The sequence below is a fragment of the Ambystoma mexicanum genome, chromosome 10 (assembly GCF_040938575.1).
Source record: "Ambystoma mexicanum isolate Mex_15411 chromosome 10, UKY_AmexF1_1, whole genome shotgun sequence".
In the NCBI taxonomy this organism is placed as follows: Eukaryota; Metazoa; Chordata; class Amphibia; order Caudata; family Ambystomatidae; genus Ambystoma; species Ambystoma mexicanum.
Window position 1 is genome coordinate 1,401,746,091 of NC_090932.1, and position 27,465 is coordinate 1,401,773,555.

The window sequence follows — 27,465 nt, forward strand, 5'->3', positions numbered from 1 at the left end:
GCAGTGCTGTATCCGGAACCAGAGAGAACCAGAGACCAGATCGCTGTGAAGAACTGCTAGCAGAAGTCCAGCCAATCCTGACCTGATCGGTGATGAAGCCGCATTCCTGTCTAAATTATAGTGTGAGTATCCAGCTAGCACTGTGCCAAAACCAATCTCTTAGTTTAAAATAATCTAATCCAAACTATTTTAGCCTATTAGAACTGCCTCCTAGAATCGTGTCATTCTGTCATCTTTAAAACTGAAAACTGTCATCTGTCATTCTCAGCTTTAAAATTGCAAATCCGAAAAAATACCTTTACTAAATCGGCCGTATCTCCGGAACCGTTTGTGCTAGGAGCGAGTTTTAAGATAAGATTCTAAGCTTTCCAACGAGCCTAGAACCGACTTCCTACTACTTATAGTGCCTCCGTAATTGCACTCGACGCACGCAATTAAATTTGACCGCGATTTGACATTTTGCTTAATTTCAGCCACGTGTAAAAATATTTGTCATTGCTTTCCTTGCTGAAATTCGTGTGCAACCTGACAATCATTCATAGATCATTGCTAAAGTGATCCTGACTTAATTTAAGTATCTCTCACTCACCCTGAACCTCCTATAGGGAATGAAAAGCCTTTTAGCATATTTTTCACATAACTGCAACCACATCAAAGTATCTTGCCTGTGTTTAAAACTCCTACCTGTTTTCATCTTAGCTTGCTAGGGGGGAACTGAATTATATTTTATTGCATTCCTGAGAACTGTGTGCTTTCCTCACATCTCTTTACCTTGCATAGAGGGGGGGGTGAATTGTCAAAGAAAAGTGATTACATTGTCTTTTGTTGAAGTCATATCAAGTTATTTTCTGTGCTGCATTTTCATTCATCATTGCCTTGTCCTTGAAGGCATAAAAGCATTCTCAGCTACTTTATCCTCTCTATATATCACTTCTAAGCCATCAAAAAGAGTGTACCACTGTAACATTATCCATTGTTGATCACTATCATCCTCACAAGTGTGCTATCAAATATTAATTTACTATAAAAGTGTGATAGATATATATTGTTTAATTTTCAAATAAACCTTTTAAATTTGCAAAACAAACCTACTTCTTGGCTCAGCGGGGTCGGGGGGATTCTGAGAGAGGGGTGTTATATAAGGGTTGTCATCCAGAGTAAATGAACTGGACATAAAAATACATCAATAAGGGCTTCCATCAGCATCCCAGACTAGGCATTGACTTAGCTGTAGTGTTGAATTGAAGTCGCTTACACAAATATGTGCCATTGTGTTTGGCTATGTACGGCGGAGATGGAATTTTGGGAGGCACGCCTGTTTTCAAGGATCTAGTTAGCATGGCGCCTCATTCAGTTCGTTGTTCTTTGACCACGGAGGACAAACAGAGTTTATCCACTTCCTCCTCTCCTCTGCACGCTTTATCGCGTTGTGTGCGCGCCAACCTTTATGAATGTATCCTTAAATCCGTATAGCGTTACCTTGATTAACCACTGTCGCACTTCAAATGTGCGAACGTGGGGCGACGGGATCAAAGGGCCTGGCCCCACAGTCTCCCGCCGCTCACAGCTGATTAGTTGCGCAAGATACAAACCACACAAAGGGTGTCTAAGACTGGCACTGCCTAAAGGGCACGCCAGTACGCGGCCGGGATCAAAGGGTCTATCCCCGCAGTTTCCCAGCCCTCGCTGTTGTCATACGCACAAGCAAGGCTGGATAGTACATTAACTGATTTTCAAATACCGTCTTCACCGTTGACTCAGATGTATCGGGTAAAACAAAAAGCCTCAGCTCACGAAGATCACCGTAGATCACTGCTCACTTCTCCTCACTTTTCGCTCCGGATTCACCAGCCACTGAGCTTTTAGCTGAGCCACAGCCTGCTGGGAAAACTGCTTAAAGGGCCAGCAGAAGCTAGAACTGTAGCACCATAGATCACTGCTCACTTCTCCTCACTTGGAGATAATTGCTGTTGTCCTATTTTGTGCCAGGAAAAAAGAGATCCATTTTAAAATTGGTCAAAGATTACTTTACACCCTTTCCTGCTTGGTTCAAATTATAGTCACCATGGTGAATGGTGCAGTATAAAAGAACCTTAATATAATATAACATAACACAGGAAAGCGGCCCCAAATGACATATAATCTAGTACATGCATATATAAACGGGTCAGCAGAATGGACCAACCTCACTGGCATACCTGTGAAACAGCACTGTGTTCACAGCATTGTATTCACAACTGGTCTGCAACCTTTGGCTCTCCAAATGTTTGAACTCTAACGCTCATCTGCTCTATCAGCAACAGAGAGGGATCATCAGAGTCATAGTCCAAAGCATCTGGGGAGCTACAGGTTGCATATCCCAAAAAAAGAAACAGGTCCTCCAGCACGTGTCAGGCGAACACGGTGGGACATCTATGGGTACCTACCATGCAAAGAAGTTATTTCCATTGCAGGTGGCCTTGCTTGATCCCATTCACCTACCATGTGGAGTTTATGAGAATCCATGGAATGGTGTAGTCATGTAACTCAATATATACCTATCTGGAAGCACTTTGCCCTGTCAGACTGTGGCATGTTGGATGTGAAAGTCCTGATTTAAAGGGTTGGGTGACATGCATGCAAACGGTACTTCTTACTATGCCTATCAGCGGTCGCATCATAAACTTCACCATGGTAACATGTTTTAAGAGTGCTGATATTTTTGAGTTAATACGGTGGCATAGTGGGGTGTTGGTTGATATTGAATGTTATGTGTATGCATCATTATTACTAAATAACAAATATCCAAAGGATCAACACAAATAATGAAGATTATAAGTACTGGGATGGGGTGTAGCACTGAACTGGTATTAAGCAAATGGCCTGGCCCAAACAATGGTGAAATTGCACCACTTTAATCAGTTTCTGACTCATTTGGTACCCGTCATGCAATTTGCTTTTCTAGAAGAAACTATCATTTTAAAGTTGCTGATGTAGTTAATCTGCTGGTGCATTCACCTAGGAGATTTCGCTCGTTTCCACTGGGTTCTTCCATGCACAAACAGTAGAAGCCACCATTGCCTCGGCACTCTTCATATTACACATGCTTTGCCCCGCTAAGTGCCCCCACACTGCGACAGTGTGCAGTCTGGCAGAGGCGCACCCTTCCAAAGCCCTCGCCTTGGGCGTGAGAAGAAGCCACACCTGCTGGGAGAGGCCACCGTCCAGCCGCTCAAAGTCAGTATCCAGGGATTCCAAAACAGAGCAATATTGCGAGACCCACTGTAGGCCGAACTTCCGGGCTCGCCTCCATCAAAGCATCGCCCTTCCTTTGTTAACACGTGAAGTCCTCTCCACACAGGGGTGGGGGGCGGGGAGGGGGTCAGTTGCAGTTTTGAACGGCACCTCTGGGGGCATGAAAGGTTTTTGGGTCCTTCCTGTCCCCTTTCCAAGATACCCAGGAGGGTGCAAAGAATGTAGACCACCTGACCTCCTGGCAGATTGACATTTTGCACACCTGGAGGAGGTGCAATGTTACAGGGCATTCTCTGTAATGGGCACCATCTGCTAAAGTGAAACTAGCTCAGAGGAGGACTGAGTGCACAGCCTACACCGCCGTTCTTGTAGGACATAAAAGAGATCAAAGCAAACATGGTCCAAGTACAACCACAAGAGAAATAACTAGAGCCAAAGAAAAGGGGTTTCCATTCGCGCGGTTATCCCAGTAATAAAAGCAGTGTTTCAAATAATGTTCGAGCTATATATTTAAAGCATCACTTACATGTGTGAATTGACACGGAAAACAATACAATAATTGGCGTAAGGGTGAGATTTAGCACACCTCTACCTCTGCAGACTGAAACTAGAGCTCAGCGGTTTTTATTGCAGCCTTTTAGGTAATGAGATTTGAACACGTAAATTCGCATTCAGCCCGAGCTAGTCGTGTCAGTAGATAGTCTAGGAGCCGGGGTCCCTGTCCTCGCTCCGACATGATGAATGGCGTTTAAGTAACACTATCCGGGGGTTGTCTCCTCTTACTCCTCCGGTCTCTTCACCTGTCTGCCGGGACCAGATGTGACGATATTGCTTAGCGATGTCTGGGCGTACTCAGGCTCGAGTTTCACAGAATGTAGAAGGCTGGTTACTGTGACTATGTAACTGGTTAGAACTAGAAACCCTAACCACTTGGTTATGTGTATGTGTAATAAACAAGGGTTAAGCGCAGGTAACAGTGGCCGATTAAACCAAACCCAACCCAGAAATAACTATTTCTGTTGTAATATCACAAAGACAAACCATATGGTGCATGACTTTAAGATTTCACTGACTGTTGCAAGATTGGCTAAGCACTGAAGGAACACTTTTTAGACAGACTGGGAGAACCTAAAGTGATCTTCCTGGCTGTACAGGAAGTCAAGGGTCACGCTTCTATTGAATGCTTCCAGGTCCTACAGCTAGCTAGGGATAGGCCAGAGCTTCCCAGTTCCTGATTAACTATTAGAAATGGGGTTGGGCAAGTCCTTCCAGAATGAATAATAATGATGCGAAGAACCGCCATTGAACGGTATTATATGCACATTGCCTTTCTGTATATTTGTCATATTCAAACCTGCCTGGATTGCCTGATAGGAAGGAGACATTTTCAAGAAAAGGAGTTCAATTGTGTTACAGAAAAGTAGTAGTGAGAAAGTAGAGGTAGGCGTCTTGCTCCGTGAAAAAACTATTCAACTGGAAGACTTACATGTAGTTTAGGCCCTCATAGTGTATTTTATTTATTTATTTTGTTATTTATATAACGCGCCTAACCCAAAGGCATCTGGGCGCTTTTCTTACAAGTAATGTTGCAGTTGTTTACATGGTTACGTATGTACAGAGTCATGAATACGTATTGGTACAGTGAATTGCCTGTAATACATTGTTTACATAGCTACATAAAATAAAATCACGAAAGGTTACTGTTTACATCTGATTGAGTGTAGTACATTATTTACAAAGTTGCATAGAGGTGTCCCCTAAGGACTGGTGGTGGCACATTCTATACAGAGACTATCCCTAAGGACTGATGGTGGTATAATATATACAGAGACTATGTGAATAAATTAGTTACCCAGACTTTGTGTAAAGAGGTGGCTTTTCAATTGTTTGCGGAAGATCCAGAAGGAATCTTGGGCTCTGAGTTTGTCTGGCTATGCTGTGCACTAAAGGATGGTGTGCCTCAGTGGTGAAGTACAGATGGAAAACTCACCCCCTTTTGCAAATCATCAAACTGTTTGACCGTTAGCAAATTGCTTTTTCTCCCGCTGTTGTACTTCGGTTTCATGCTAAATCTGGTGTGGCCCCTGTGATGGAAAGAGAAAGCCAGAGGAGGAAAGTAAATAGGGGTAGCAGGCAGCTCTTCTTTTTATACTGCTGCTCGGAAACAGTTTTGGTGTTTACTGTTGTTCTTTGCATTTTGCATTTATAGGCAATAGTGTGCAAGGAGGGGAGTGCAAAATTTCAAATGAGGATGCGATAAGGGGTGCGGGTCTGCAAGAGTATGAGACGGAGAATAGAGCAGGGGAGGCGATGATTGGAGAGGGTGCCATTGATGCTGAGCAAGAGGAAACATGAGCAAAAAAGGTTGAGAGGGTAAGAAATGAAGCAAGTGTGTGAGATGAAAGAAGTGAGGGTGTGGGGTGAGTGGGTTGTAGTGAGAGCTGGGCGGGTAGAGGTGGAGAGAGTGGGGGTAGGGTGTGTGGGGGTAGAGAGAGTGAGAGAAGGGTGGGAGGGGTTAGACAGAGTGGGGCATAGATTAGGTGGGGGTGAGACAGTGAGGGTAGGGTGGATGGATTAGAGATGGTGGGTTAGAGATGGTGGGATAGGGTGGGTGGGGGCAGAGCCTGTAGGGTAGAGTAGGTGGGTGGGTCTAGAGAGGGATGGGATAGAGATGGTAGGGGTAGGTGGGTTATTGTGGCTAGAGAGATAGGAGTTACGGTGGGAGGGTGCGGTAGATGGATCGGGAGTTCAGTGGGTGATGGTAGGGAGAATGGGGTTAGGGTGGCTGGTGTAACAGGAGTGGGTGTAGGGTGGGTGGGAGTAGAGAATGGAAGTTCAGTGGGGGTGGCAAGAGTGGAGTTTGGGTGGGTGGGGATAGAGAGAGTGGAGTTAGGGAGGGTGGGGTAGAGAGAGTGTTGCTTGGGTGGGTGGGGTAGAGAGTGGAGGTAGGGTGGGTGTGTGTAGAGATAGTGGAAGTAGGGTGGGTTTGGGGTAGAGAAAGTGGAGGTTGGGTGGGTGAGTGGGGGTAGAGAGAGTGAAGGTAGGCTGGGTGGGCGTAGAGAGAGTGGGAGTCAGGTGCATTATTGAGGGTATTGAGAGAGGAGATAGGGTAGGAGGGTGGGGGTAGAGGGATTGGGGGTTGAATGGGTGAGGGTAGGGAGAGTGGGGGTAGGGTGGTTGGAGTGACAGAAGTGGGTGTACGGTGGGCAGGGTAGAGAGAATAGGGTTAGGGTGGGTGGGAGTAGAGAGTGGCAGTTGGGTGGGGGTGGCAAGTGTGGAGTTAGGGTGGGTAGGGATAGAAAGAGTGGAGTTATGGAGGGTGGGGTAGAGAGAGTGGTGGTTGGATGGGTGGTGGTAGAGAGTCGAGGTAGGGTGGGTGTGTATAGAGAGAGTGGAGGTAGGGTGGGTTTGGGGTAGAGAGAGTGGAGGTAGGGTGGGTGTGTGAGTGGGGGTAGAGTGTGTGGGGATAGCGTGGGTGGGTGGGGTAGAGAGTGTGTGGGTAGGATGGATGGATAGGGGTGCAGAGGGGGTGGATGGAGGTCTGGGGGAAGAGAGGGGTGGTTAGAGAGGGGGTGGCAGTCAAAAGAGTGGGGGCAGAAAGTGTGGGGTTAGGGTGGGTGGGGGTAGGGAGAGAGGGAGTACAGTGGCTTGGTGGGGTTAGGGAGAGTGTTCTAGGAATATAGAGAGTGTGAGTTGGTTGGGCAGGGGGCAAGAGAGTGGGTTTAGGGTGGGTGGGGCTACAGAGTGGGGGTAGGCTGGGTGGGTGGGGGTAGAGGGAGTGGGGTTAGGGTGGGTGGGGTTACAGAGAGTGGGGGTAGGCTGGGTTGGTGGGGGTAGAGAGGGTGGGGTTAAGTGGGGGTGAAGGGACAGAGGGAGGGGTCAGAGAGGGGGCGGCAGTAGAGAGAGTGGGGGTAGGGCGGGAGGGCTAGAGAGGGTGAAAGTAGGGTGTTTAGGGGTAGAGTGGGGAGTGGTATCTGCAGCAAGAGTGGGGCTAGGGTGGATGGGGTAGGGTGGTTGGGTGAGGGTAGAGAGAGTGGGGGTAAGGTGGGTGGGGGTGGAGAGAGTGGGGATAGTGTGGGCTGGGGTAGAGACAGTAGGGGTAGGGAAAGTGGGTGGGGGTAGAGGAATTAAGGGCAGGTTGGGTGTAAAGAGAGTGAGGTAATGGGCGTGGATGGGTGTAGAGGGAGCAGGGGTATGGTGGGTGGATGTAGAGACAGTGGGGCTAGGGTGGGTGAGGGAAGAGTGGGAGTAGGGTAGGTGGGTGAGGGTAGCGAGAGTGGGGCTAAGGTGGGTGGGTGCAGGGAGAGTCAGGGTATGGTGGGTGGGTGTAGAGAGTGTTGGAGTAGGGTGGGAGAGTGGGGGTAAAGAAAGTGGTGATTCGGTAGATGGGTGGGGTAGAGAGAGTGGGGGTATGGTGAGTAGGGTAGAGAGAATATGGGTAGGGTCGGTGGGGGTTGAGAGAGGGATGGAAGTGTGGGTGGGGGTAGAGGGAGTGGGTAGGGTGGGTGGTGGTAGAGGGAGTGGGTGTTGGGTAGGGGTAGAGAGAGTGGGGGATGTGTGGGTGGGGGTAGAGAGGTTGAGGGTAGGAATCAGTGGTGTGGGATATAAGAGGGTGACAGTAGGGTGGGTGGAGTAGAGAAAGTGGTGGTAGGGTGCATGGATGCAGGTAGAGGGAGTGGGGGTAAGGTGGGTGGGGTTGAGAGAGTGGGGTGGGGTGGGTGTGGAGAAGGTGGGGGTAGGGTGGGTGGGTGTAGAGTGGGGATACGGTGGGTGGGTGTAGAGAGAGTTGGGTTAGGGTGGGTGGAGAGAGTGGAAGTAAGGTGGGTGGGGGTACAGAAAGCCAAAGTAGGGTCGGTGGGGGTAAAGACAGTGGGTGGTAGAGCGATGGGTGAGGTTAGAGAGAGCAGAGGTATCATGGGTGGGGGTAGAGAGAGTGAGTGAAGTGTGGGTGGGTGGGGGTAGAGGGATTTTGGGTAGGTTGTGTGGAAAGAGAGTGAGATTTGGGGTTTGAGAGAGTTGGGGTAGGGTGGTGGATGGATTAGAGCGAGCAGGTGTATAGTGAGTGGATGTAGAGAAAGTGGGGCTAGGGTGGGTGGGGTAGAGTGGGAGTAGGGTATATGGCTGGGGTAGAGAGAGTGGGGGTATGGTGGGCGGGGTAGGGACAGTGGAGCGAGGGTGGGTTGAGGTAGAGTTGGAGTAGGATAGATGGATAGGGTAGAGAGAGTGGAGGTATGATGGGTGGGGTAGAGAGAGTGAGGGTAGGGTGGGTGGTGGTAGAGAGATTGAGGTAAGTGTGGGTGGGGGTAGAGGGAGAAGGTAGGGTGGGTGGGGGTAGAGAGAGTGGGGGTAGGGTAGGTGGGGTAGAGGGATTTATGGTAGGTTTGGTGTAAAGAGAGTGTGATGATACGGTGGGTGGGCTGGTGGGGTTAGAGAGAGTGGGGGTAGGATTGGTGGATGGGGGTAGAGGGAGCAGGGGTATGGTGTGTGGATGTAGAGACAGTGGAGCTAGGGTGGGTGGGGGTAGAGTGGGTGTAGGGTAGATGGGTGGTGTAGAGAGAGTGGGGGGTATGGTGGGTGGTATAGAGAGAGTGAGGGTAGGGTGGGTAGGGGTAAAGATAGTGAGGGAAGTGTGGGTGAGGGTAGAGGGAGTGGGGGCAGGATGGGTGGGGCCACAGAGAGTGGGAGTAGGCTGGCTGGGTGGGGGTAGAGAGGGTAGGGGTAGGGTGGGCAGGTGGGGGTAGAGAGGGTGACAGTAGGGTGTTTAGGGGTAGAAAGAGTGTGGATTGGGTGGGTGTCTGCAGTGAGAGTGGGGCTAGGGTCGGTGGGGGTAGGGGCAGTGGGGATAGGGTGGATTGGTGAGGGTAGAGAGAGTGGGCGTGAGGTGGGTAGGGGTGGAGAGAGTGGGGTTATGGTGGGTGGAGGTAGAGAGAGTGGGGTAGTGGGGTGGGTGGGGTAGAGGGATTTATGGTAGGTTGGGTGTAAAGAGAGTGGGGTTAGGGTCGGTGGGTTGGCTTAGAGAGAGTGGGCTAGGGTGGGTGGATGGGGTAGAGAGAGCAGGGGTATGATGGGTGAATGTAGAGACGGTGGAGCTAGGGTGGGTGAGGGTAGAGTGGGAGTAGGGTAGATGGGTGGGGTAGAGAGAGTGGGGATGGATGGAGAGAGTGAGGGTAGGGTGAGTGGGGGTAGAGCGAGTGAGGGAAGTGGGGTAAGATGGAGTGGGGGTAGGGTGGTTGGGGCTACAGAGAGTGGGAGTAGGCTGGGTGGGTGGGGGTAGAGAGGGTGGGGTTTGGGTGGGGGAACAGCGGGAGGCGTCTGAGAGGGGCTGGCAGAGAGAGCGCGGGTAGGGTGGGTGGGTGTATGGGGCAATACTTCTACTTCTATACTGGTTAGGTTAGACGATCAGGGAGGCCTGACATCTCCAGTACACACTATGGTAGGAGTAAAACAGGGTTGCACATTAGCCCCCTTATTGTATTGTATATATACTGCAGACATACCCAAGATATTTAATCAGACACTTGGATGCTGCCCCAATTTGGGGGGACAGGTAATCACATGCATGTTGTATGCAGATGAACTGGCGCTTTTTAATTATACCTATAGCGGAGTGAAAGCCATGTTTGTAAAACTGCTCGAGTATACTAAGATTAATGACCTGGTTATAAACATGGAAATAACAAAGGTTCTGATTGTTGGGGCAACAATAATCAAATGCCCTCCTTTGACAACTAGCTTGGGCACATTGGAAAGAGTGGTTAAATATACCTATTTGGGTATGGAAATGAGTGCATCAAGAAGTTGTAGTTACATTAGGGACTCCAAAATTGTCAAAGCCAAGCGTCTAACAAATTTGGTATGTCGGTTTGCTCTACAAACAGCAGGCTATTCATTGCAGGGATTATTAAAAAAATATACTCAATGTTTTTGTATGATGGTTCTATATGGACTTGATGCATGGCTATGGAAGATTTAAGGTGGGTGGATCGTATCGAAGGATACTTCTGGAAAAAGGTATTCAGCCTACCTAGATCTTCCTCGATTCAAAGCATTAGGCTCGAGTTGGGTTTAACATCCCTTAAAAGTATGGCCTTATTAAGACAGGGGTTATTATACCTGAAAACTAACTCTAAACCTAAATGTGAATTATTGTCCTTAATGGCTATTAGTGGAGTTATTGCCTTAAAGGGTAAAGATAAAGATTATATTGGACTTAGGGTAAGATGCTTTGAAATGGTAGCCTGGACTCCGGACTTCAGTCGTGGTACCAATTTCATGGTATTAAAGAGGTTCTTTACAAATAGATTGCATCAGCGGGACTGGACAGAGAATTATACATATCTTAATAGTTTGAAGTCTTATGCCGGGTTGGAAATGGTTACTCATACTTACTTGAGGGCACAGATGTACATCCTTCGATGCCCTAGCCCGGTACTTAGAAAATCTCTATTGAAGCTCAGAATAAACTAACTGCGGATACTATGTAATATAGGGGCCAGATATGCTATACCAAGCCAGTTAAGGCTTTGCCGGGACTGCAAAAGTAAGTGCCAATTAGAGACTGCCAAACATTTGTTTACTGAGTGTATTCGGATGGAATTTGTTATTAGAACAATGTTTGGCCCTTTTGTGTACTGTGAGGAAAATATAAAAACAGATTCCTTTTGGGCATATTGTATTAATACTGGTAACGAAAAGGTACATCTTGCCCTGTTTAGAGTGTGGTGTTCGATTAAGCAGATTTTTATGCGAGATAATTTGGGGGTGATTTATGGGGATGTTTGCCCTTGGTATTCCGTATTATCTCAAAAATTATAGGTTTGTGCTTTTTATTACGCAGATTTTCTGCTGTTTTAACTATTGTATTAAAATAATTTATTGTGTGAGGTTTGGGATTTTTAATACTCTTACGGTAATAAATAGAGGGACAAGGGTATTCTCCCCTCCCTCCCCCTCCTCCAGTCTCTTCACCCCCTCTTCCCCCCTCCCCCACCATTCCTCCCCTCCCTACTCCTTCCTACTTTTTTGGTATGATGTAGGGTGAGAGCTTTACACCCCTCTGTGGGATAGGATCTGATGTTTAGTTGGCTTGATTTTTATTAATTGGAATCATATTTTATGGAGTTATGGAACTTTTGAAGTTAAGGCCAATGTCTCTTGCGTAATTCAGAAAGTAGACCTTATTCTTATTTGCATTATTGTGGTCTAAATTTTAAAAGACATTTTAAAAAGACATTTTTAAAAGAAAATGTTAAATATTTTTAATGTCTATTTTGATACTTTACTCAGTATAAATGTATGTTGAAGTTGTATTTAGTATGTTTCATACTGTTCTGTTTTATTGTGATATATGTATTTGTAAAGGTTTAAATACTGTATACAAATATATAAATAAAAACATAAAAAATGAGGGTGACAGTTGGGTGTTTAGGGTTAGATAGAGTGGGGATTGCGTGGGTATCTGCAGGGAGAGTGGGGCTAGGGTGGGTGTGGATAGGGAGAGTGGGGGTAGGGTGGGTGGGGAGGGTAGAGAGCGTGGGGGTAAGGTGGGTGGGGCGGAGAGAGTGGGGGTAGTGTGAGTGGGGGTAGAGGGATTAAGGGTACGTTGGGTATAAAGAGAGTGGGGTAGGGTGGGTGGATGGGGTAGAGGAAGCAGGGGTATGGTAGGTGGATACAGAGACAGTGGGGCTAGGGTGGGCGAGGGTAGAGTGGGAGTAGGGTAGGTGGGTGAGGGTAGCAAGAGTGGGGCTACGGAGTGTGGGTGTAGGGAGAGTTGGATTATGGTGGGTGGGGGTAGAGAGTGTTGGAGTAGGGTGGGAGGGTGGGGGTAAAGAAAGTGGGGTTTTGGTAGATGGGTGGGGTAGAGAGAGTGGTGGTATGGTGGGTAGGGTAGAGAGAATGAGGGTAGGGCGGGTGGGAGTAGAGAGAGTGAGGGAAGTGTGGGTGGGGGTAGAGGGAGTGGGGATAGGGTGGGTGGGGGTAGAGGGAATGAGGGTTGGGCTGGGGTAAAGAGAGTTGGGGATGGCTGGGTGGGTGGGGGTAGAGAGGGTGGTGGTAGGATGGGTGGGTTGGGGTATAAGAGGGTGACAGTAGGGTGGGTGGAGTAGAGACAGTGGGGCTAGGGTGGGTGGATGGGGTAGAGGGAATGGGGGTAGGGTGGGTGGGGTTGAGAGAGCGGGATGGGTTGGGTGTGGAGAAAGTGGGGGTTGGGTGGGTGTAGAGTAGGGTGAGTGGGTGTAGAGAGAGTTGGGTTAGGGTGGGTGGAGAGAGTGGAGGTAGTGTGGGTGTTGGTAAAGAGAGCCAAAGTAGGGTTGATGGGGGTAAAGAGAGTGGGGGGTGGTGTTAGAGAGAGTGGGGGTATCGTGGGGGGGTAGCAAGAGTGAGGGTAGTGGGGGTAGAGAGAGTAAGGGTAGTGTGGGTAGAGAGAGTGGAGAGGCTTGGTCGGTGGTAGAGAGGGTTGGTGTAGGGTGGGTCGGGGGTATCGAAAGTGGGTAGGGTAGCTGGGGGTAGAGATTGTGGGGTTAGGTTGATGGGGAAGGGTAGGGAGAGTGGAGGTGGGTGGGTGTATTTTTCAGGTGAAGGCAGAGATTGTGGTGGTAGGGTAGGGTGGGTGTAGGTAGGGAGAGTAGAGGTAGGGTGGGTGGGTGTCGGTAGAGAGAGTGGTCATTTGTTGGGTGTGTTGGAGTAGGGAGAGCTGGGGTAGTGGGGGTGGGTGCTGGTAGAGAGATTGACAGTTGGGTGTGGAGGTGGGGGAGAAGGGAGTGGGGGTATGCTGGGTGGGGTAGGAAGCATAGGGGGTAGTGTGGGTGAGTGTAGAGTGTGAGTGTAGAGAGAGTGTGGGTAGGATGGGTGGGGGTACTGTGGGGGTTAGGTGTGTGGATGTAGAGAGAGTTGGGGTAGGGTGGGTGGACAGAGGTAAAGCAAGTGGGTGTAGGGTAGATGGATGGTGATGGAGGCAGTGGGGGTAGGGTGAGTGGTGATAGAGAGAGTGAGAGTGGAGTGGGTGGTATAGGGCACTGTAGTGATGGGCTTATAGTTGGTGTGGATGGAGGAGACCAGAGCAGGTTTCTTGAGGAGGGGGGGTGACCCAAAACTCTTTAAGGAAGGTGGAGATGGTACAGGATTTTAATGAGGAGTTGACAATGGCGGTGATGAGAGGGATCAGAGTGTCTGCGCAGTCCTTTACCAGAGTGGCTGGCCAGATATCACCCATGCAGTGGGATGGCTTAAGGCCTGCAATGATGAGTCAAGCTCTGAAATAGGTTTGAGGTCAAAAGGTTGAGCGATAGGGAGCAAGTTGTTCTGGGCATGACCTGACCAGTTCGAGTAACTGGTGAGTCTGGCTTTAATTTTATCCTGAAGTTGTGTGACTTTATTTGTTAGGGTTTCTTGTATTTTGTTGCACCAAGTGGCATCTTTTGTGACGTTGGAGAGAGGGGTGATTGGGGATTCTAATTCTCTTAGGATGGAGAACAGCTCCCGAGTCTTTGAAGCAGCTTCAGTAATCCTCACGTTATAGGTAGTGGCTTTCGATTTGTGGATAGTTTTTTGTAAACATCTGCTGTCTCTTTGAATTGTGCTTTGTTTTGGCTGATGGGCAGTTTCTGCTAGGCAGCTTCTGCTGCCCGTTTTGCAGCACATACAGTTTCTAGTTCGGATGGGAACCAGGAGTTCCTGTGTTTAGGGTTCTTAGATTTCCACGGCTTGATTGGGGCGAGGGTCTCAACAGCTTTAGTAATCAAAGTGTTGTAGTGAGCAATGAGTTCCTTAGTGTCTAGGTTTGTAAGTATGTGAGGGCGTAGCAGTGGGAGTAAGTGCTCTTTTGTCAGATTGTGGGAGCTGCGAGCCATGGTAGGGGCAGAGGCATGGGTCTTTCTGGACGGCTAGAGGGGATATGGATATAGAAGATAACGCATCGGTGGTCATTTAAGGGGGAGGGTGTGTTAGAGAGAATGGAGATATTACAATTGTGGTCAAGGATCCAATCAAGTATTCAGCTGTGTGCGTGGGTGGGGTCATAGACAAGTTGGGTGCAACTGAAGGCGGTCACAGTTTTAGTAAGGGAAGGCGCTTCTGAGTCTGTGGGGTCATTGTAACCTAGACTGAGATCACATAGGATGGTCAGCTGGGTGGAGGATTTTAAGTTAGGCGAAAGGAGTTGGAAGAGGTCTTCTTCAAATGAGGCTATGGGACCTGGTGCTCAGTATAAAAGGTGGAATGCAATGGTAGAGTTAGGTGAGCAGGTTACTTTGACTGAGATGAGTTTGCAGCGTGGTATAGATGTTACGTGTCCTTAATACAGACCTTTTGACATCCAAATTGCTACGTGCCTTGAGCTTGAAAACAAACCACCATATGCTCACACATTGTATCTCCCCTCAAAGGTCAGAACACCCATCTAAGCCTGCCAGGTGAGCAGTATGGGCCTCGTCATGAGTTCAGCGGTATACAGAAAAGTGGCGGCAACAGAATTACTGTGCGGAATTAGCCCGGTGGAATTACGACCAGCAGAATTGCTGCCAACATTTGGTGAAACTAGCCCCGGCACTCATTCTCCCAACGGAATTACCACCAGGAGTGAAAACAGTATTTCCGCCTTATCACAAGTCGAAATACTGCCGAAAATGATTGATAATTCCATTAAAAAAACTGGTTCCACACACAATGCTATGTTCCTGCGCAACAGCACACTGCGTGCATACATGGAGAACACGTATCTACGTGATCCGACTGTGGCTGAATGTCCCGCGGCTGGAAAGTTTATATGAGAAAGGTGCGTACTACCAAAAGTTTGCACCTTTCTCAAGCAAATACACATACATACCCACACCCCCACCCACACTCACAACACACTGATGACACACCCCCCACCCACACCCTCAACACACCCCCACCCACGCCCCCAACATAAACAAAACCTGCTTACCTTCTTCTTCACGCTGGGTCCCTGCTTTGCCAGTTCCCTTTCACTTCCGTGATCGGGAACTGGTGCCGCAGGGTCCTTTTTTTCTTCTTTTTTTTACGGAAGGCTGCAGGGGTTCCCCCCGCAACCCGCGCTCAATATACTATAAAGTATAGTGAGTGGGGCGATGCGGGGGACACCCCGCAGCCCCCGTTTCTTTTTTTTTCCAATGCTACCACCAAAGGATCAAACTTTTGGTGTTCGAACCTTTGGTGGTAGCATTTTTAGAACTTTTGCTTCATGCAAACCATTATATCTGGTAAAAAGGTACAATACTGAGAACACAGAGGCCAATGGACATTACCCCAAATGATCAATGTATGCCCTGTCAAGGCCCTTTACATGCAGGACCTGCCCTCTCACCCCACACATGGCAGCCACCAATCCAGGACCAGGACATGGAGGACAATGCAGTAGTATGTTGGCGATGAATATTGCCCCAACAAGTAAGCAATACACACACAGAAGACTGCAGGACCACTTTGCAAGGGGCACATACATACACATTTAATGTCACAGTTCAACACTGCTAATAAACAGTGCGACACCCCATTATGGATCAGGCCTCAAAGTGGAACGGCGACGTCTGCAGCACGGTAGCCCAAACTCTGAGCTAGTCAGCCACTGGGTGGTCCAGGGGCACATATGTTACATCTTACGCCTAACATAGAAACATGGGCGGAGGCACTTGGCCCCTGCCACCCAAAAGATCCATGTGCATGGCAGTAGCTGAGGAAGCTTTGGTGCATTGGACTTTGCTGGCTCCTGAAGGGGCACTGGCAAGTCAGAGGCGACAAGTGAATAACCTTAGTGCAGGGGCATTAGCAGGGCATAAAAGAAAGACCTTGGCTGTGAAGCCAGCGGTGCGGGCTGCACTACTGTATACTACTTGGGTGTGGTTTCATGCGGTAATTAAAGTTCAACGAAAGCTTACTGTAAAAACAAATATGTATTTATAAAATCTTGGTTTGCTTATTATTTTCATAAACTGTAATTCCTCTGGGGGAATTAGAATTTTGAGGCTGAAATTTCACATTAAGGCCTATGCATTTCAGGTGTAAAACCCTTCTTCAGGGCCTGTGAACATATATATATATATTAGTATCTGCCTTCTGGTTAAATCTCTTAGGTGATTATAACAATGAACAAGTCAACCACAGTGTCCAAAATTGGAGAATAGAGAAATCATACATCAAGTCATAGCATGATCATTGTCAGAATGAGCAAAAGCATGATTGGAGATTCAAGTTATAATAGTGAGATTCACATACATTACCCATGTTGTGTTAGGAAATGGTTAATTGGTTATGTCATCATCCAAAGAGACAGGCGCCCTTTCCAGCGCACAGACGGTGCACAATAAGGTAAGCGAGGCTGATGCCTCTTACTTCTAGAGGATTAAAATTCACAACTATACCCTTCTGTTAGTTTATCGTACGTGGCATGAGGAATACATGCCTTTCACCTAATATCGTTGAACGATAAGTGCATGTTTCAAAATATCCCGGGGTTTGGTTTTCATTACTAATGTTAAAGCTGGCTTATTGGCGGCTTCATTTAGGATGCAGGAGCATAATCCAACGTTTTTAAGGCACTATACCATAACGGGCTTAAAATAACACACATTTTTTGTTTTTCATTTAAAATAAGCGGCTATATTAAACCGCATAAGAACGTGATGCACTGCATGGCTTAAAAGGAGAACTCAATGAAAATAGACACGTTGCTTTAAGCTGGGAAGTCACATACTAATGTGCTCCCATGTTTTGTCACTTTAGGTAATAAACCAACCACTGGAACACATGTCCAAATAAACTGTAAAAAGGAACCTGGCCGCACGCAGCAAAAGCAAGATCAGCTTCTAGTATACAAATAGCAGCAACCAACCTGTAAGTTATTTTTGCTCAGTATACAATAATCTGCCATTTATGAGATTACCACATCTAAGGAGTTGTTTCCAATTCACTACAGGTATGAACATCAGAGATGTCCACTGTACACTACCTCTGAGAGTTTTACTTAGAAACACCTGTAAAATATCGAGCTAGCTATAGCCAAAGTAAGACGGCATCCAAAGACACACAAACAGAAGACGCATATGTGTAAGTCCTCTTTGGCCCTATTTTCAATAATTTTTTTCAACAAATAAAAACATTGTGTAAATTAAATTAATAAGAATACAACAGTTGACATAAGTGGTACACTATAATGGGCCGAAACATATGTCGACTGCCTAAGGAAACTCTAATGTCTTTTTCCAATGTCTAAATTGCATACATTGATCAACTGTTATGCACAAGTTTTTTCCTCAGTTTTAGAACTCCCCTGTTAGAATATATGAATGATGACTGAATGGTATGATAGATAATCATGTCTGAAATGTTTTTTAAGATATTTTTATGACTATTAAAGTGACTATTAAAGAGATAGATATTTTGTAATAAATTGCAGTTGTTGTGCAATTTCTCTCAACTAAGCGATTACCTAAGTGGATGAAATACACAGGTTGCCCTGAATCCTGATCCATATAAGACTAAAAGAGAGGGGTAGTCAATCTGAATTTCATAATTTTCCTTCACAGATCGTCCCTTCCTTCAGATTAGACCCCCCGTCAACAAAAAATAGGGATTACCCTTTATTCTAATCATCATCCAAAGTGTCCATCACTAGTGGAGGATTATAACGTTGTCAGAAAGATTTCTGAAAAAATAAATAATAATAAAGGACAAATAAGCATATTACCACAATTGATACTCATTATAAATATAACTGAGCTTGAAAAAACAGGCCAAGGGACTGACCTGCTATTCTCATGCACGAAAATCCATGAAGCAGTATCATGGAGAGAAAGCAATCAAAATGGTGCCTGATTGTAGATCTGAAAGAATAAAACTAAATTATATGTTGCTCTAAATGCAAGTTTATAAGTATTCTGTGTGACACGGTTCGCATTGTTACCTGAAATGGAGAAAAGCGTAGGAGCATGAAGTAGCTGTCAGAACTGCCAAGTCGATCGCTGTGATAGCACACGTGTAATATCAGTGAGGCAGGAAGTCTAAAGGGCGATACCGCCTTCGTACGAGTGTTCTTCTAAAAGGGAAATATAGCTACATTAGGGTTTAACTCTTGTGTCAGTGGGCGGAAAATATTAAAGTTGCATCTGCGTTACGTATGTGTTGAATAAAGCGGACATCTTGGAAAGATGTAATAAACCTGTGTAGATGTAAGGAACGGTGAAATGTTACGGAATAACGTGGTAGTAATCTCAATACATAGTGTATTATGTGAATTGTGAATGATAAAAATATAATACGGGAGGCTGATGATAATAGCGATGAAAGATGTATGGGATAAAAAAGCCAAATAATAGCAAGAATGGGAAGGGAAAAAGGTATGGAACGGACTTAAATATGGTTCGAAATGGTGAACCATAATTGTAAATGTAATGCAAAACGGATGATGCTATCCATGTTTTTGAAAATGGTGACTATTGTAAGTGGATGCGCTATACATGTAGAATGTGAAACGGCAAGAATGTGCGAACTACATTGTGAGATGTAATTATAGAGATGGTATATGCTTATGTTTAAAAAATACAAGAAGATGAATCGTTCATACAAGAAAACAATGTAAAAAAAAAATAAAATATAAGAGAAAAAACATTATTCATAAAAAAACTACTTAAATCTAGTTCTTCATTCATCCCTTCGGATGTTAGAGAACCAATCCTCTCAATCCATGATGCTTCTCTTTGGGCTCTCAATTTCTTCGTGTTTACATTTTGTCCTTTGGTAGGTATCACTTCAAGTACTGTGAACCGAAGTTGTGCCACTGTATGTCCATTCTGATGGAAGTGCCTTGCTACTGCTGACGTCTGATTATTTGTTATAATGCAGTATTTGTGTTCATTAATGCATGCGCGTATTTTGCGAGCGGTCTCCCCGACGTAATACTTGGCACATGGGCATTTAATTGCGTAAATAACATTCTCTGACAGACACGTCGCATGTTGTTTTAGTTGTATTTTCTCTCCTGTTATTGGGTGTGATATATAAGGTCCCTTCATGATGTTGTTGCAGTTGCCACAACTCATGCATGGATACGTACCAGGAAATTTGTCCGCTGTTTTTTGTTTCGATTTTCTGTTCTGTGTATCGACCAATACATTTTGTAAATTATTGCTTTTCTGATACGCGAAGACTGGTGGTTGTGCGAAGAGCTCTTTCGTTCTTTGATCATTCTGTAAAATGGTCCATCTTTTTAGAACACTATCCCTGATTTGTCGCCTCTGGATCGAATATTTAGTGACAAAGACCAATTTTGGGTTTGGTCGTTCTTGTTTTTTTGTCAACAATTGGGTGCGGTCTTGTGCATCTGTTTTGATCCTGGCTTCTGTAAGATCTTCATCTGGATATCCTCTTTCTTTTAATTTCATGTGCAATTTGTTGAGTTCCAGATCACATTCTGCTTGATCGCTTACGATTCTTTTGATTCTTAACATTTGCCCGAAAGGTAAATTGCGTGAAATGTTGGGTGGGTGGAAACTCATTCTATGAAGAAGGTTGTTTCTATCAGTAGGCTTTGAGTAAAGTTTTGTCAAGATTCTTGTGCCCTCAATAGACATTTGTACATCTAGATAGTGAATGTTCGGATTGCGTTAGCAGGGCATAATATCTTCAACAAATTAGCACAAGCAAGCAATCATTGCAAGAAATTCATAAAATATTTAGGTGGAATCAGGTCTTTCTTCTGAGAACATTTTTAAAATGATCTATTGAAATGGTGCATCTTACAGCCTAGTATTCTTTAGAAATATGGGTTAAAAAGCCATACAATTGCAATTGGTTCTCTAGGGCAACACTTTAAAAAATCTAGTAAATGCTATGTCACCAGCAGTGCGCAGGAGCATTAAACAACCTTTTCATGATGCCTGAGTTCACAACACATGCCAGCAATGCCATTGTAAGTCTGTCGTATGCAGCTGCACCCATTATACATCCCAGCATTGCTAGTATACATCATTTCATGAAGCTGAGTCTAGAATAAATTCCAGCATTCCAAGTATAAATCACTTTGATTGTAAAGCCGCAATCTATGCCATTATGGTAATTGTAAATAACTTGTATTAGGCTGAAAAAACAATCTAGGCTTGTAGGGTCCCTGTAAATCACTTTGTGAACATGTGGCCACCGTCTATGCTGGCATGGTCACCATAAATCAGGTTGATGAAGCTGCAGCCATAATGTATTCCAAAATGATCAATATAGCAAATTTAGTTGAGGACTTTCCTCGCAACATGACTCTTATCAGAGTCCGGACATATTAGAATGTTGTAATTGGGTAATACCGCATGCTCGTGTTAGAAAAATACATGGCGTATTATCACGCGCTCACAATTGTAGTGCATTGGAGCATTTAACCAAAGTATACACTTTCTTTTATGGTTAGACTTGCCTGTTTTGTCCGGATTATACAGAATGCTGCATTTGGGGTAATACCATATGCTTGGATAGATATATGGCGCAATTTTATCTACCCATAATTGTAGTACACTAGATTATTTAACCAATAGGACCTTTCCTAACTGCGCCATTCAATAGATTTGTTGAAACATAACAAAATGGAACTGAAAAGGGGTATGGTATATACTGTTCCTTCCTTTTTCTTTTCGTATGTAACAGATCACAACGGGATCTAACCCTTAATAATTGTGAAGAGTAAGGACTTATTGAACACCCTAGTGGGTAAGTCTGGACCTATAAGCTCTGTGGCCTATGTCTTTTAGTATATAATATTAGGTATTGTACCTTACTTACATCACATTTGTCTCTTTTTCTCTCATCCTGCTTGTTTCTCCTGCCTCCCCACCACCACTTGGGTAATTATGTATTTTTCATTTTTTGATTTCAAATATGTATGATGTAATACATTGCTATGTTAATGCTTTTCAGTTTAATTTGAGTACTAATTTGACAAGCCCTATTTTCAGAAAGGCCTTTGGTGGCCGAAAGACGTGTAAACAAGGGCAAGTGAGATCCTGCAAAGCAAATTAATGCAAATAAATTCACTTGAAATAAGGCGCAATTTCCTGGACTCCTTTCCATGCGTGTGCATGCTATTTGTTCAGCAAATTGGATGACGTTGCACAAACAGCATAAGCTAGCAATGCCACTGTCAACAACTTCCATGAAGGAACCACATGCTGCCAAACACATGGGCGCATTGAACACACCCACACAGACACCCCACACACAAACATCATAAATCAGAAGAAGCAAGGACATGCGGGGGCTTGAACGCTGCCAGGACAGGAAAGAAGGAAACAGACGACAGACCTTCCATGTGCCCCTAGACACTGCAGCAACATCCTGTCGACACCCGATGCACCCCTTTGCTTCTATATTTCAGAACAGAGCTCAAGGCCACCCTCCTCTTAAAGGAATGGCTTCTCCCTAACACCTAGGTCCACACACCCTCCACTCTCCACCTAACCTGAGACTGGGAGATCTGCTCCCCCCCGTTTCCTTCCCTGGTTGCTCGTAGATCCCTTATTGCCAAATGATTTGCCCTTACCCCTCCCATCAGTCTTAGCGCCCCACTCCCTTGTATTTATTCCTTGCAATCTGACTTGTAAAGTCCTCCATTGCTTCCCTTAGCAAGATCTGTGCTTAATAAATACAATAATAATAATAATCATGAGGCACTGTAACATGTTTTTTGGGTCACTCAGCATGATCTTGTGTGATCATTGTTGCATCCAGTCTGCTTGTTTAAATACATTTCTCTGGCTCTGTTTAAAAAATCACTGTTTATAAATAAAAGAGTCTCTCACTCAGTATATAAACAATTCAAAAAGTTAGTAAATCTCCCTCATTCTGTTAATACATCTCCCATGGGAAATAGCATGGGATAAATGGCACAATAGGTCCTGGCTGCTTTGGATAAAATCAAAGAGCCTTTTGGGAACATAGAAATGGGCATAGGTTTTTATATTTATATGGGTTTTTAACCCATATGTCTTTGATATTGATAAGCAGGCAACTATTTTGAGCACACAATGCGCAATGGGCTTGGTGCTCATTTAATTTGTCACAATACTCACCATAACAGTAACATGTCTGCAAAATATGAGTCATATATACCAATTAATTTGGAAAAGACATTTGCTTCACTTGCTGCATTCATTGGAAATGGAGACAATATTTCTGGTTGCGATTATTGGTGCTGCAGGGCCCATCCTCATTTGTATTAACATTTCAGAGTCACCTGCTGCCTAAGAATAATTGTGTCTCGGTTTTCATTGCTAAAACGTATTAAATCTTTCAACAGGTCTAGTAGCTGGCTCTAATTTTATCTATTATCTGTATATTGCAGGATGTCTAAGGAACTACGGGTACCATGGCCGGTGTCCAAAAATTGACCTTTACAGCTTTAATGTGTTCGTAAATTTGCAACGGATTTCCACATTTGTACTATTTTCCAATCTATCATACCGTAGTTCTCTGGATTAGTTCTACACAGGCCCTAAGAGTGTGATCTCATTGTGCCTGCTATATACCCTGGTCAAGGAGTATATTCTCGGCGGTGGACTGTAGTTCACCATAGGCCCTTGGTATCTGTAGTATGTATTCATCTGGGACCCCTAATGATGATTCAGATCTGCCCGAGCCGTCCGGTCTTTCCGCTTCCGACCGTGCATCCCACGTCTCAACAGAGGATGCAGATTCGAACTCACCCCCATCGGCTGCTGCGGTGGCCGCCTCGTGGGTGGCATTTAAAATATAATTTTGGGGACCCGGAATAACATAGGGCCCCTTGGACACTATTACGGCGATGGCATTAACATCTGCGACTAGGGGTTTCTGAACGCACACGGACAGTGTTCGTTAAAGGTTTGGTGGCAATGACATTGGCCAGGCAGCAGTCACGAATACTACTTGTCTCCGGTGTGTTAGTGTCAAACATCTTATTTCAGGAATTTCGGTTAATGTAGGGTATGTTTTTACCCTAACATTAACTTGTGGCTAACATCTGTGTTAGTCAGATCAATGTATTGGATGACCTGTTCAGGTGCTATTTGTGCGAGATGTGGTATCAAAGAATTATCAACTGTGTTACAGGGGGACCCTTGCAGAATGACCTCTGTTAACCTTGTCATGATGGGACCCCTCCTGTGATATCTTACAAGCTCTGGTGTTATTATTTAAAGTGATATGGACTAGCCTATCTCAGAAAAGGGATTTTGTAATCCTTATGACTCATGGCAACCAGTCACCCTCAGTATCGATAGGACTGATACTAGCACTTACATGTTGGGTTTTACGGGCTTCTTATGTTCCGATTTCCCCACCCCTGCAAAGCTAAACAGCTCGGCTGATCTATAGGTAGAACCACCCCTAACCAGGGCTGGGGCTGCTTCCAGGGGCGGTGCTAACCTTCAGTTGTAAAGATATCAGTGATGGCTGCCACTGTCATGGACAAAGGCAAGCGTGGCACGTGTTCTTCTGGGCACTGCAATCTAGGCCTTTTGCGTTTTTGTAAATCGATTAATAAACACACAAAAAATCATGTCTGCGCAAATCTTACAATGTTGAATTGCTTCTACAAAAAATAGCCTGGCTGATCTTTGAGTTAACCGACACCAGCTGGAACAGATTTTAGCAGTAGTGCTAATCATTATGTGTAGTAGTGTTGGAAGAGACTGCAGAGGCTGCTTCCCGGTTCTGGTCATACCTGTTGTTTAGACTGGTTTGCACCGGCATTCACCGGTAACCAAATGGACCATTATTTGAAACTTCTGGTGGTGGCTTGTCAGGCTTTAAGGCTTGCCATAGTCCAGCATTTGACTTAAGGTAACGGGTGGCATCTGCATTTTGCTCAGAAACAGGTTCACACTCGGTGCTGAAAGAATTAGAAACGCAACCAAACTTCCTTGCACTAAAGCTCTAAATACGAAGCATTTTGTGTGTGTTTTTTTTCTAGTGCAAATCTTGCTGTTATGTCCTGGGTTAACTATACAGAAGAAAGATCACTTTAAGAAAACATGTATATCAAAATAGCGCACTCTGGGGACATTACTCACCTGAGTAAATAAAATATATAATATGAAAATATATTAATAAGATACGACAATTAAAATAAAACAATTATATTCAAATACGTGGAAAAATAATAATTATTTCATAGGAAAATATAACAATTTACATATATGGACATTTTATATATTAGAAAAATAACCTGATAAAAGAGAAAAAGAGTGAAAGATAGAGAGAGAAAAGAGAATGAGATGAAGAAATAGAGGGAGGCAAAGGAGTGGTAGGAAGGGTGGGAAAGAGAGAGAGAAATGTTGAGATGCAGAGAAAGAGACAGCCATCATTTTTAAATGTACACATGGCTCAATGGCCATCTTATCTAAAAACCCTGTCTTCTTGACATAATACATACTCTGAAATGGTCATCCGCAGTGCTTTTGGGGAGAAAATACACATGCAGCCTTTTCATTGCATCTTAAACTAAACAAGCCTAAAGAAAAAAATAATTTTACACGTGTTGTAACTATGAGGCCATGTGCCAAGCCATGAGAGACACATTGGGCCTCATTACAAGTGTGGCGGTCCAGAAATAAGCACGTACCGGCACCCTTTCCGGATCGCCACACTACACGTCTGCCTCCAAGCGCCGTTGCGCCTGGCAGGACTTACATGACATGTCGCAAAAGCACCGGCACTGTTGGCGACGGTGCTGGTGCTTCCGTCTCCCCACTCCCATGGAGTCCTATGGGACTCCACGGGAATGGAGAACATTTTCCGGTGCCTGACTTCCCGATCCGCCAGGACTTGTAATGTCCTGGTGGCAACGGGATATCTGGTGCCTGAACCGCCGGACTCGTAATGAGGCCCGTTAAGTAGAAAGACCTTTGAAAAAAGGATTCGCACTGTTTGGTTAAAATAGACGACCCCACATTTTTTCTCCATACAAAACCATGCTACCTAACCATGTGTGGCCAACAGGCAACCACTAAGCAAGGTTAGGCACTTGTCTGTAATGTGAAAATGTTAAAGTGGCAAATGCATGATATTTTGTATAATATGTATTATAATTTTTTCTCTCTCTTTCGTGAGGCGGGCACCACTGTCTGCAGCAGCAGCAGGCAGCACAGCAGAGCCTGCTGAGCAGGCACAGTGAGGTTTGGGTCAGACTTGGAATTCTGGTGTGGGCGTGGCATGCATGCTGTACCGTGCGCAGGGCCTCAGGCGGTACCTGCGCATTACCACTGCACGTGCCTATGCCCTCATGACTGAAGCTCGCTCGTGTGAATGTTATTTCTTATCCATTTTAAGGACGAGTGGACGGTCTTCTGGTGACTTGACTGTCCGTGATGGGCATCCGTACTACACAATTGCTGCAGTCTTATGTATCACGATAAGAGGATTCAAGGGTATGTGATACTCAGAGTATTATGAAATTCCAATTGAAATGTATGCTGTTCACAAAGTGCTGCAAAATGCCTTCAAAGTTGCAAAAGGTTGTGGTGCTGGGATTGGGAATGTTGTGAGATTTCCAGGAGACAAGATGCGTTACGGGTATTCAATAACATGGGTTGTCTACGATGCCCAGGCAATTTGAACGATACGCATGTTATGTGTTTCATGAGATACCCTGTTGGTTTCGGTAGCATGAGGTGGATTTACAATATCACGGCCCAAGGCTGTATTTAACACTAATAATCGGCAAATACAAAGTCCTCAATCAGCATGGCACTACAGTACTAAGTATATGACAATTCTACTTTGGAAGGTTTATTATGCAGGTTTGTAAAGTACCACCTCCCCCTGACAGGTGGCTTCTTGGCTCTGTACCCCTAGCCGCAGGGCCAAGAGCCAAGTCTTGATAAACTACAATAGGATAAATGGATGTCAATTGTTGTGCAGTTCACAGGGTGTGTATCTCAGCAGGGCTAGAAGGTGTGTGGCATGCGCTCCTCTTTATATTCTGTAATGGTGGGGGGATTGAAAGGGACTGCGGTAGGTCTCGGGGAGGGGAGACTTACCAACTTCCTGAGTAAACAGCTCTCCCTGGCCGGGGGAGGTGGTCGGGGCTCTTCAAGAACTCTATGACTATTCAACACTCACTTGAAGTCAAGCCAGCCTCACATGGAGTCAAGCCAGCCTCACATGGACCTGTGATCCGTAGATCATCGCCCATTCCCATTGGTGCTCCTTTTAACAAATCCTGAGAAATGAACCTAGCATGTTTTGCTTTATTTGCAAAAGTGCACGTGCGCCACAATGGAAGGTACTGTGCCCAAGGTCTGAAAGACAGAAACAAGGACAGATGATTTGCTAAAATGGGATAATGCATGTTTGTGTAAAACATTCAAATATTTGTATTTTGCTTTTTACGTTGTCTTTTCAATACGCATTGCATTCAATTATTTAACAAATAGTGTGGGCGATTCCCTTGAGGCCCTTATTTCTAAATAGATTTTCTTAGAAATCGAAAAATGCAGTTGTCTCTCTTAAATTCTGTCATGCGTGTACGTCTAACCAGTTTTTAAGATTTCCCAGCATTTAAAAATGTTATACATACACGAGAGTGAACGTAAATTAGGTATTTTGTTCAAACTACCAGTACAAGTCTATCAAGCCAATGCCTCGCCAGCGTACAGGTTCTCCTTGAAATCGCTAGAGCTCCAGTGAGCAATTAAAATAATGAGGCCTCGCCCTCCAACTGCCAATTCACATTAAGTGTAAAGACAACGGATAGGTTCTAAGATAGATTCGTTTTGTTTAACAGTGGAATTGGGGCAAGGGACCAGGCAGGGGGCACTGGGGCAGACCTTGCAGAACAACAGGTCACATAATCTGGAAAAGCATTTAGTTTAATTATTAAGAAACGCAGAAGTGGAAGCAGCAAATGCAAAATATGGAGAGCGACAACCTTTGTACTTTTGTACACAGACCACCACACGCAGGCATGTACCAAAACAACGCGTTCTCGTGGACGCCATTTTAATAACTGCGTTTACAGCAGGGACATGTACTGTGTATCTTACTTGAACATAAACATGTCTCTCACTTTTTGGGCATGATTCAGAGTGTGAAAAAATGCTCGTCATTCACAATACCAACACAGGACCTTTTACCAACATATTACAGGGTAAACTGTTAGGCACGTTAGTCGGTGCTACTCATTTGTTGTGGGTTTTCTTTTAAATCTGTCCCCAAATTTCTTTCTGCCAGTGAGTAACGTTCGCTTGTTGCGTGGTTCTA